The 12,478-nt window shown below is 39.9% G+C and overlaps 1 protein-coding gene across 1 annotated transcript in view; it reads right to left on the reverse strand.

Annotated features, from left to right (window-relative positions):
• Positions 1–8,790, reverse strand: part of FRYL (FRY like transcription coactivator) — a 242,080-nt gene extending 233,290 nt beyond the window's left edge. Inside the window, exon 1 of the mRNA XM_061192247.1 lies at positions 8,577–8,790. The gene's annotated coding sequence lies outside the window, so the exon portion shown is untranslated. The remainder of the gene's footprint in view (positions 1–8,576) is intronic.
• Positions 8,791–12,478: the final 3,688 nt, after the last annotated feature.

The following is a 12,478-nucleotide window of genomic DNA, read 5'->3' on the forward strand; positions in this document are numbered from 1 at the left end:
AATGTTGTTATAAATATGTTGTGTTATATAAGATATTACAACTGAGGGACACTGAATGAAGGTTACACAGGACTCCCTGTACTATTTTTCCAACTTGCCATGAATTTATAATTATTTCAAAATAAAAAGTTTTTTTTTAAGTGAAGACATTCAATCATACTTATTTTTAAAATTACTAATATTTTAGGTGGAATCAAAAACATGGAAATAAAACATTTTAAATTGTTCTAAAATATTTTTCATCTTTATCTCATTATTTTTGTTAATGTCTTCTTATGTACATAATATTATAGTACATAGGGCTTCCCTGGTGGTGCAGTGGTTGAGAATCTGCCTGCCAATGCAGGGGACACGGGTTCGAGCCCTGGTCTGGGAAGATCCCACATGCCTAGGAGCAACTAGGCCCGTGAGCCACAACTACTGAGCCTGCGCGTCTGGAGCCTGTGCTCCGCAACAAGAGAGGCCACGACAGTGAGAGGCCCGCGCACCGTGATGAAGAGTGGCCCCCGCTTGCCACAACTAGAGAAAGCCCTCGCACAGAAACGAAGACCCAACACAGCCATAAATAAATAAATAAATAAATAAAAATTAAAAAAAAAAAAAAAAATATTATAGTACATAGTTTACAAAAAACATACACATATTGGGAATGCAGATACATTTTTTTATGCTGCTGGAGTGTGACATAAAACTTTTGCAGACCTCTGTTACAGAGGCTACAATAATCTAAGACTCTGTCTTTTACATTTTTTTACTTGGGCAAGCATATGCCAGAACAGGAAAAACATGGGATTGAGAATCAAAAAGAACTCAATTTATATCCATAGGTTAAACAAGTCACAATCTCATCCTCGTCTACAAAATGTAGGAGTCGTATTAGATCATTCCCAAGGACAGTCCAGCTCTTAAACATTATGACTCCATGAGTTCTACAACAGGAAAAAGTGAAACAACCATAAAGAAATGTATGACTAAAACTCTAACCAGTATTCACTGAAACTGGATGGATTCAGTATTGCCAGGAATATTAAATACAATACACAGCCTAAGTTACCATCAACATAAACACAGAAAAGTGCATCTACAAAGATAATTTTACCTCAAAGAAAACAGATTAGCAAAAGATCCTGTTTAAATATAAATACCGAGATAACAGGCACATGTGGCTATTTTACATGCAACCTCACAGTTATTTAAAGCCTCTAATTTCTGCTCATGGTATTGTATTAGGTTCTGAATTGCAACAAACAATATACCAATGCATACAGGTATCCTGGTATACAAGCTTGTGGGTTGGGTTCTCACAAGAAGTAGACTATCAAGACATCCAGAAAAGAATTATTTTCCATCCACTTAATTATTCTCCATCCACTTGAGTTAGACTTAATTAGACGGAATTTTAAGAGATCCATTATTCAGGGGAAGTTAAATATACCACCCTGTTATACCACCTTTTACTTCTAAGCAGTAAAAACCAACACGACAAGGTCCTAGCACTAAAGCTCCATGCACAGGAAGTTCTTCAGTTTCTCACCCAGAACCTTCTATCATTTTTATCCACCACTCAACAAGTGGTTATGGGTTCTAGTCTCATATCACATGGAAAATACCAAATCAGAAAGGTGAGTTAAACTACTACAGGTGGGTGCAATGAGAGCAAACAAAGAGATACAGTTAACAATAAAGTAATAAGCAAATCTACCCCCCAAAACCAGACATGCTTTAGAAAGGAATGGTTTCACCAACAAATGAACAAAATATGGTGGTCTGTATATTGCTGACTGAGGAGACTAATGGCTGGAGATTCTGCAAATACACTGTGATGAGTTCACTGACACCCAGGACACATGAATGGAACCACCAAAGTAATATTTTTTTTACTAGTATTATAGACAGCATTATCCATCTTAAATTTTTTTAATGGAGAAGAAAACTGAAAATCACATTTAAATTATCTTTCCAGCATTCTTTAGTATTGAACTAAGTTACATCACATCTGAATGTTACCATGAAATAGAGACACACCCAAAAAAAAAAAAAACAACACACAAAAGAGGACAAAACAAAACAAGGAGTCCTGAGAAGTTGAAATATTATGTTGAAATTCATTCCGGCAACAAGGCGTATCTGTGAATGTTTTACAACCTAAAAAAATGAAGCTGCACTGCAGTAAATGAACAAACTAATATCCCCTTCTTCAATTCCCAGATGCCCTTTAAAAAAACACCACCACCACCACTTCAACCTCTCTGAAGTATGGTTGTTCTAAAATAGAAATGTATCTCACAACTGCTGCCACCCAACAGCGACATTTAGTTGGTAAAAACTTTATGTTGACATTTCCTAAAAGTTCAAAAATGCAGTGGCATCAAAGTGTCTTAGGTTTGATCAAAAATGGTCATTCAAAATAATCTTAAAAAAAAAAAAAGAAATGATCAGAAGCCTGTAAAACTACAATCAATGGAGATACAGAAAATTCTCAAAACTAAATTGCATCCTTTTACTTTAAAAGATAGTACATATAAAGAACTTATTACTTAGTAAGCACTCAATAAATGTAGTTGCTATTATTACTACAAGACAGAAAATAAGGACTAGAGAGCTGATGAAAATATCTATAATCATAGTGGTCAGGCAACCAATATACACTTATTAAGTGCCTACAAGGTCTCCAGCACTGTGCAGGGGCAATACAAGTTCATCACAGTCAACTTGCACAGCACTATCTCTGATCAAATAAATGACAAGTTGCGCAATATATTCTGAACCAATAAGGTAAACATCAAGTTACATTCAACAATGATTAGAACTTACCAAGTACTTTCAACTTCTTTCAAAGTACCGTCCTTTATTTAAGTCCAGTATACAGAACTTGAAACAAATTACTTGTATAGAGTCACCAAATGATTAAATGAACATAAAAAAGTGTCACCAAAATGAGTCTTTTTCTTTCTTTCTTTCAAAATGAGTCATGATTTTGATAGGGGGAAAAAAATCTCTTTTTCCATTTCTCTCCAGGCGTAGGTAGAATAAGGATTTAGATAAATTCCCTCTTAAAGAAAATCTTTCTAAACTTCTAGGGTCATGAAAAGACCCTCTCTACTCCTAGGATTTATGCACATTAGAGGGATGGATTTATACAGGAATGCACATTTATTAAAATGTTACCTTTCATTTATGTGAAAGATCCAGAATAGCAAATGTATAGAGATGGAACGTAGATTAGCAGTTGCCTAGGGCTGAGAAGGTAGGTAAGGAAGGTGATGGGGTGATGAAAAAGTTCTAAAATTGGTTGTGATAGAGGTGTACAACTCCGGAATATACTAAAAAACATTGACTTGTACATTTTAAATAGGTGAATTGTATGGTATGTAAATTATATCTCAATTAAGCTGTTATTTAAAACTTTTAACTCTTCTCAAAACTCGACAAATCACACTTGCTGCATTATGGTCAGACTCCATAGGATGCATCCTTGGTCAGATAGTCTTCCTAGCCTGGTTGACTCCATCGCTGACAACTCTACAAGGCCCCTTTCTCAACAGTCTGATTCTTTCCCCACAAATACAAAGATCGAGCAACAGAACAGGCTTGCGGGGAAAGGAGGTAGTCCATTTTGTAAAAGTTAGAAATACTTCACACTATATTTTAATACAAGTGATTTTTCAAAACAATTATTTTCATAACATAAAAAAATCCTGATAAAGCTATCTATTTATTATAGCATTTTGAGTTTAAAAGAATGTGTTACTACTCTATCAGTAAACTGTGAATTACCTACTAGGATACAGATACAGTGTCATAATGGTGGTCTATGAAACGGACGATCCTTGTAGGGTATAAGGAAAGACACATCAACATCTGCAGAATTTCTGAAATATTCTGCCTCACAGGAATAGCCGTGCTTGAAATTAAAAAAAAAAAAAAAAATTCTACAGCTCACAGATTTACTTTAACAGGTTCCATGGACTCCCAACCCACCTCCTATGGAATACCAGGTTTGTTTGTTAGGATACTTTGAAAGAAGCTATACAGAACAACAAACAAGGGTGAATAACAAATCACCTAAAAGTACAAATCATGTACGCTACCTTTCATCCACATGTACCACTCTGTCTATTTAAGGATCCTACTCAGAGGAGCTCATAGCTTGTGGTCCAGACAGACTTCATCATCCTATTCTCAGTGCCTACATGGTGCACAAATTAGGTGTAGCTTTCAGTAAAAACTTGCTGAATAAACGGAGATTTCTCACCTGATTAGCCCTGGCTGCTTGCAGCTGGGTTTTCTATTTAGGAACCTTTGGAAAACCTTTTTTCCCACCTGGGCTGGCTTAAAGAAGCACCCAGAACAACAGAATCTTATCACCTCCTTCATCAGCCTAAATTGTAGCTCCCTTTTCATAATGAGCAACATAAGGGTAGAGTAAAACCTCTGCGTGTGAACTGATGAGAAACAAATATCTTCCTACATTCCTCCAGGGGCTACTGTGAGCAGTGCCAGTTGGCAGTCTCGGAGCAATTTTTAATGCTCTCTAGAGACGAGAAGAATCAAGAAATGAGAAGAGATTAGGCTTACGGTATGTACTCCAAAAACATTTTAGCGTAAAGATACTTAAAATGTTCAGGGACACAGGTTTTGACCATTTTTGAAATGATTATGATTCTAACAGTCTGTAAATCATAGACTATGTTTTGAACACAAAAATACTGGTGGGAGCCTTGTTTCTCAAGAACAGGTAAAATAACCATAATAACTAAGCCTGGAGAAATTAATAAATAATTATTTATTTTATTATATAAAATACATAAGTGTATAAAAATCGATTACCTTTCTCCATTCCCAGTAAACATAACTTACTCATTAAAATTTTTCAAGTATGATAGTTTAAGGCACTCCTATCTGAAGGTAATAAAAAAAAAGAAGGGGAAAAAAACCCTGGAATTAAAAGTCAAACCATTACCAATAGTTATAATGTGATAGGGGCAATGTTAGAGGGGATATTTAGTTTCTAAATTATACATTTCCTTCATAACAATATTTTACAATTAGCATGTGAAACTGGTGATAAGGAAAAAACTGGTTTTTCCTTTAAACACTCATATACTCTTTCCCCAAACAAAACAATATGAACTTTTTTTATTGCTTATGGTTTTACAGACTCTATTGGGCTAATAATAATAAACCTGCTCAAGTACTTTAGGCAACAGTAAAAGGGACTGGCCGGGTGGGGGGGGGGGGGCGGCGGAAAGGCTCCAACTTTTGTTAATGGTTTTTACCAAAATCCACAAGCTAATGAATAAATACACACATAACTATACTGTAAGTCAGAGCATGGCTTGTGCTGTAAAAGGACTTTACAGGAGCAAGAGAAAAGAGCCATCACTTAGGATCAGGAGAACAGGAGAGCTTGCAGACAAGGTGACATTTGAGCTGGGTTATATAGATGATCCCTCTGATGAGGTAACAATAGGTGAAATTCAGAGTACATGCTCTGCCCCCCCCAATATTTTATAGATTAAAAATAGTTCAAGTAGTGAACATACACAGCAAACATACTTTTTTTAATTTTTAAAAAATATATTATAAAATTTGCTACATAAAGCAATGAAAACTTTCCCACATCACCTAAGTTTCTTCTATCATTCCACTATTCCTTTACCATTTTGGCATGAATCCTGTGTCACTGTTAGTTTGCACCTGTTACTGCAATGGGATACACATTATCTTTTCCCTATGGATGATAATTTTGCATCTTCCCATTAAACTCCATAACTTTGAGAGCAATGACTGTCATCCATTTCTACTTTACCTTTCCATAAAACTCCTCAAATAAATTGGTACTCAACAGATGTTAACAGATTAAACCTAATTCTAATAATTGGGACAAGAAGCAATCACCATCACAAAAGATGTCTGTGGAACAGATATTATAAACAATTAAATCACAGTTTTGTACACAGAACAAAAAGCACCTAGATTAATATATCTTCCCCCAGACACTAAACCAATTGCTATTCTTTGGTGTAACTTGCTCAGAAAGGTGTTTACTTAAAAAACTAAATATTTAAGCCTCTCAAGCAGCCTCTATAGAACATTATCGTTTTCTGTCACAAAGACCTAAGTCAACACATTAATTGGCACTAGAAAAGTACTAGGTGACACAGTGAATCTGCACAGAAATAGAGGACAGTCCTAGTTCCCAAGGATCTCAATGGACAGTTCACAATTCAAGAAATGCCCTGGCAATGTGTATATTTAGGACAATGTGTTTAAAACAATGTGAAAAGCACACAGGAAAAATATGTTTTCCAGGAAACATAGCCTAGATAGTTCAAAGATAATTCTTTCTGAGTGTTTTTATATGCGATCTTTTAAAAGTTCAGGAATTCTCTCCTCTATTGTTTAAATAAGCTGGTAAGTAAACAAAAATAGAAATTTGGAAGCTTGTTTTAATCTTCTACTTTCTATTATGAGATGGAAAAGAAGATTATGCCAGCAGGCCTGCCTGACATACTGATCAAAGAAGAGGATCAAAGAGAAGAGGAGGAAGGAGGATATTAGGTGTAACAACGCCAGATACCATCAAGATTACTACGAAAGATCATGTGTTTGTGCGTCTACACTTCCTAAATTCTATAGGAAGAGTCAAGTATCTCTCAAATATTATTACCTGAAATTGGCTTTTAGATTCCCAAGTATAGCTTCTCTGTTGTTATTGCTGAGCCTGTGAACTTATGTTATAATGCTGCACACCACTCATATAATCAATGAACACTTTGGAAAGTTGTTAGTATTGCTTAAAAAACAAAACAAAACAAAAAAAAACCCCGCTGGGCCAGAGGTTCCAATAAAATTCACTTTTCTAGAGAAGTAATTTTACAAAATAACTCAGAATGGAAGAAAAGACAGGATGGAATGCTATCTTTGATAATGAGTAGCCAAAAAAAGACTATAGAATAACACACACACCGCAGCTTTGTTTACAGGGTTGTAACTTGCACATGCAAGTACTCTACAAAGTACTGCACAAGAAGAAACTGTCAAAAATGAATGTTCATGACAACATTCCTTTTCTAAATAAGGTCTCTAACAAGGAGGTACTGTTTCTAAATATAATTTCTTTAGCAAGTATTGACAGGTATAGAATAGCAGCAGTGCTCAAGATGGAAAAAAACTACTTACATTTGTCTTATCAATAGTACAAGTTACTGTTACTAATTATAATGCCTATGGCCTTAGTAGCAGAAATTTACGGAGATATCTGCTGGGCAGAACAGCTACAAAACTAACTTTAATCAAAAGTTTTTTTTTTTTCCTAATCCTATAGACCCTAGCAACCTGGAGTTTTTTGTTCTGTTTCGTTTTGCAATTTTTTTTCCTTCCAAAAGAAGCTCCGCCAGTAAAGTCGAGGTAATACTTTCCACAGTTCAAAGGTTAAAGCGCATTCGGCTCTACATAGAGCTCTAGCTCCTCATCAGCACCGCTCCCTTTTTTTTTTTTTCTTTTCAAATTATCTTGACCTGAGAAAGGTTAATGCTCCCTTACAATGCAAATCCACGAGAGAAGCGATTTTAGGTGCCGAGAAATGAAACTGGGATGGGAGGAAAACACCGACAGCGATCAAGAACCATTTCGCCGTAGAAATCAGCCTCTCCAGAACGCAAGAAACTAAGGTTTTGTCCAAAGAACCTGCCGCCCGGAAGCCACAACTTCCAGCAATTGGCAAAGAAAAGTTACAAGTAAGAGCTCAGCGCCCAGGGAGCCTGCGCCGGTGTGGAGACTGAGAACTGCAAGGACACTCACTGGCCCCGACGGCCCGCAGGCGGTGGCTGCGGCGTCGGTGGGGCCGATTCCGGCTCGGGCAAGCTCGGGGTCTGGGGGTGCGCGGAAGGCGCGGAGCGGCGCGGGCACGGCGCCCGCGTCCGCACCCCTCCCCACTGCCGCGAGCAGTGGGCGGAGAGACGAGAGCAAAGGAAAAGCAGGACAATGCTGGGCCGGGCTGGCGACTCCGCGCGCTCAGCGGGTCCCCAGCGTCCTCCTCGCCTGGGGCCGCCAGCTGCCGCGCTAAGTTTGCTCCTCAGCCCTGCCTTCCTAGCCGGGGCAGTAAAGCAGTGACCGCCGACCTCCCTCCACCTCGCCACCACCGCCACCGCCTTCCTCCCCGCGGGGCGGCTCCCGCGAGTCCACGAGGACGCGGCGCGCGCGAGCGGAATGGGGCGCGTGAGGGAGAGGGGGCGCGCAAGGAAGCAGCGCGCGCGGGGGGGAGCCGGGCGCGCGGGGGAGCGGGGCGCGCCGCGCTCCCCGAGGACCCGCTGCCGCTCCAGCGGGTTTTCGGTTGAGGCGGGGGCTGCGCCGCGGCTAAGTGTCCGTTATGAGTCTTGGCCCGGGCGGCGCAGCTTGCCAGCCATCCTGGCCCGCCCCCACCTCGACTCCCATCAGAAAGGCAGCGAGCGAGGGCCGGCGACCTCGTCTCCCGCCAGGGCTGTGGCCGCCAGTCGGCGGGCATCCCGGCGCCTGCCCCTGGGGCTGGAAGAGAAAGTGAAATGAAGCGCCTTTCCCCAGGCAACACCTACCCGTCCCCAGTCCAAGTGCAGCTGCCTCACTCCTCAGGCGCCGCCGGTCCCCGCCCTCGGGCCCCAGGCTCCGTTCTCTTGACAATGGCGCGTCCCCTTTAAGGAATAATCCGATCGGAACCGATCTGTGGTTAAACCTCCCTCCGACTCTGATTTTAACCGGATTTCTCTCTCTCTCCCCCCAGAGCCCGACGGGCGCCCGGCGGTGCTGCGAGCTCTTCCCACCTCTTCCCCGCCCCGCCCACTCCCTAGCCTTCCTGATTGGCGAGAAACACTACTACAGGAACAGCAGTTCTCGCATCCCACTCGCCAGTCCAGCCGCCGCTCAGAGTTACCCCCACCTTCACCCCGCCCCCTTTCCTGGGTTGGTCCTACCTCTAATCATTCTCCGTCTTCTACACTATCGTTGCTTTGGAGAACTGGCAGTCAAGGCTCACCCTCCCGCCTCCGGAAAGCGAACTTTATTTTTATTGGTAAAAGGACATCTTCCTGTGCACCTGATTGGGCAAGGAAGGAGTTAGTCTGCACGCCCCTTACCCATTATCGCTCTCTCTCTTTACGGGTTTCAGAAACAGCCGCAAAGTCCTCCCCCCCTACTTTGCCTTGTTCTAAGCGCCTTTCCCTTTAAATATTGGTAGGTGTGGTAGACAAACTCACAGCTTGTATTGGAGAAAGACGGAAAGGGAGAAGAGAAAATTTCAAAATCTTCTCCAGATGAGTAATATATCGGGAACTGGAGCTGGGATACTGCGGAATCTCATCCTTCGGTCTACTGAATGGAGTGGTTAGAATGAGTTAGAATACCTGAAATTCTAGTACTAACTTCTGAGATGTACTCAACAAATTTTCACTCACCGTCCACTCTACTCCTACTGTCGATCCCACTGGCATTTTGCTACTCCAGAGAGCTTTAATAAAAGTATCTGCAAACCTAGAGGTGTCCTTTTTTGTCCCGCATTCGTTTAAAAAAACCCTTTAAATCGCTTCCATTAAAAGTTCCGTTTAGTTCACGTCCTCTGTTGTTATCTCGGGGTTTGTCACGAGAGCTAAGTTACTCTTCTGAAAAGATTGAATAGATGCCCACCCACCATGCCAGCCTGCAAAGTTGAAGAAGTCCATCCCCCTTGCTAGAACTGTGCCAGGGGGGAGCCCAGGTTGAGCCCAAGCGGGCACCAGAAGGCTATTTCTTGAGAGAATGGGGCAGTCTGGCACCGGAAGCTTAACCCTGCGGCGAAACCTCACGCATGAAAAGAGGAGGAATTCTGCTGCAGCCTGGTGTGGTCTGCGTTAGGGGTTCCCCAGTTTCCCATGGGAACTGCAAGAACCGAAAGTGTCGTACCTACTAAAATTGGGTACTCAAGTGCTTTGGTACCCATCTGTGAATGTTAGGGGTAAATGGTTAAATGTTCTGCCCCTCTTTGCCAATGAACTTCGAGAGACTTTGGACCTCAGGATGTTTAGTGCATTTGCAGTGAGAGCCCAGTGGAAACCAGTGATGCCAAGGTAGTGGCAGCGCTCAGCAGTACCCTGGAAGGGATTTATACCAGAAAAGGGGGAATAAACATCGGTAGTCGATAGGACTTTTCCGTGAGTTCAGGGGGAAAATCTCCTGGGGATACCTATAAATATGGAAGAGTGAGAAAAGGGAAACGTTGTAGGTGGTTTAGGTGTTTCTAGTAGGAAATAAGGAAATATCTGGATTATATTTATATGGCCTTCATGGTATTTTTTAAAAATCAAGATCTAGGCAATGTTTTCAAGTTCTTTGTAAATCACTTGCTTTATAAGGCCAAGATTATTTTGTTACACTAGCACATTGGGCTCATAACTCCAGAAGGCTGTCTACAGTAACCTCTAGATTCTCTTTGTCACACCTAACCAACCACGTTGAGATCATCACCTTACAAATATAATTTATATTATTTTTTTCTCTATTTCATACTTGCCCACAATAGGATTACTTATTACTTTTTAGCCCATACACCCAGACTCCTGGTACTAATACTGCTGTTGGTATTGCACATTGAGGAAGAATTTAGGAAATCTGCAAGCATGGATATGCAGGTCATTCTTAAGAATGTTCAGTATTATTGAACACAGCCGCAGTTCTAACCCTGGAGAAATTAACAATTTGCACTTTTCCCTTCAGAGGGACTTTATGTCTCCTACCTTTGTTTTCCATCTCTAAGCCAGATCCCCATTCTTTAAAAAGAAATATTCCCCCAATGTGCCAGTATGACTAAAGCTTTTCAACATCCTTGTATATAGATCTTTGTTAAACTCTTTTAAAGGTGAAATTTCACACATTATGATCACTTGTTCTCCCTTTGTTTATATATAAAGGTAAGCCATATCAAAGAACTACCAGGTAAGCCATATCAAACAGCTACCAGTTAAGCCAGTAATTCAGTTTTCCTCAGAAAAAAATGTTACCATGTATACTGCAAATTCTTTTCAGTTCACCATAGGTTTATATAGTAACTATTATGTGTTGAGTAAACAATAGGGGGTAAATTGATAAATATGACTCTCCAAATTCTACCCATAACTGGCACAATTTTACCCCTCACTCAGCATGTAAGTGGATACCATCTATTAATCAGTGATTTTCCATAGTAAAATTAAGAAAAAATCCAGTCAGTAAAAGCTGTCAACCAAAATCTTTCCCCAGACCTTTATTAGCATTAACAAGAATGAGACAAATTAAGACAAAATACATTCATAGTAATTTGTTTTATAAAGAAAACTTCAAAAAATATTTCCTGGGTCTCTAAAGGAGGAAGTCCTACACCTTCTATATTTCAATGTGTTCCTTTATAAAATGAGAACTGATATACATTGAGAAGATCACTGAAAGATCTTCAGTTATCAGTAAAAGGTTCAATTATGTTCAGCATATTCTACTTATTCAGGCAGAAAAAAAAAGATACTAATATATTTTTTAAAAGATTTCCAATTCTCTCCTACTTAAAACCCTTCGAAGATTCTCCAAGCACATATTGAATATAGTCCAAGCATCTAAGCAAAACATACAAATCACTTTATAATCTGACTCCAGGCTACCTCTCAGATTTATTCTCTGGCCACTCCTTCATTTGACACTTGAAATGGCTGCTCTTTAGATATCAATGATTCTGTTCTTTCAAGCCTCAGTGTTTTGGGGCATGTGGGTCCCTTTGTGTAGAATAGCTTTCCCCTCCATGCTCACCTGGAGGATGCTTCCATCTGTCCATCCAAACCCAAAAGAAGCTTTACCTTTTTTGTGAAGCTTTCTCTGATTGCACCCCCTTCCCTGATTTAATTATTTTTGTACCACATATATATATATATTATTCTGATTAGAATGATGCCTGACATAACTGAAGGCTTTCAATAAATGCATGTCAAATTGACTGAGCAAGGATGAAACAAAAAGGTTAACCTACAATGTGAAAATCTAATTAACCAGAACACTATTCTAGGAATATGCTAATTACTTAATATTTTACTGTAAATCTATCTCATCAATTAGTCTAGATTACTGGTTCCCAGGCTTTTTTATTTCATGGACCAGTAAAATTTGCAAGGAATTTTTGGGAACTGATATAGGTTTAACAACTTTTTTATTTTGCGAAGCAAAGGTATAAAAATAAATATAAATAAATCGCTATCTATTCTCCCCATTATTTCATAAAATAAGAATATTTTAAAACGCAAAATTGGGAAGGTTGTTTCATAAAACAAGAATATCTGAAAACCAAAAATTGTTTGGGAGGGTTATAACTTCAGAATGAAAGCCCTCTGAATAAATTTGACATTATAAAGAACTTGTACAGGGGACTTCCCTGGTGGCGCAGTGGATAAGACTCTGCACTCCCAATGCACAGGGCCCAGGTTCGATCCCTGGTCAGGGAACTAGATCC

The sequence above is a fragment of the Eubalaena glacialis genome, chromosome 5 (assembly GCF_028564815.1).
Source record: "Eubalaena glacialis isolate mEubGla1 chromosome 5, mEubGla1.1.hap2.+ XY, whole genome shotgun sequence".
Classification (NCBI taxonomy): Eukaryota; Metazoa; Chordata; class Mammalia; order Artiodactyla; family Balaenidae; genus Eubalaena; species Eubalaena glacialis.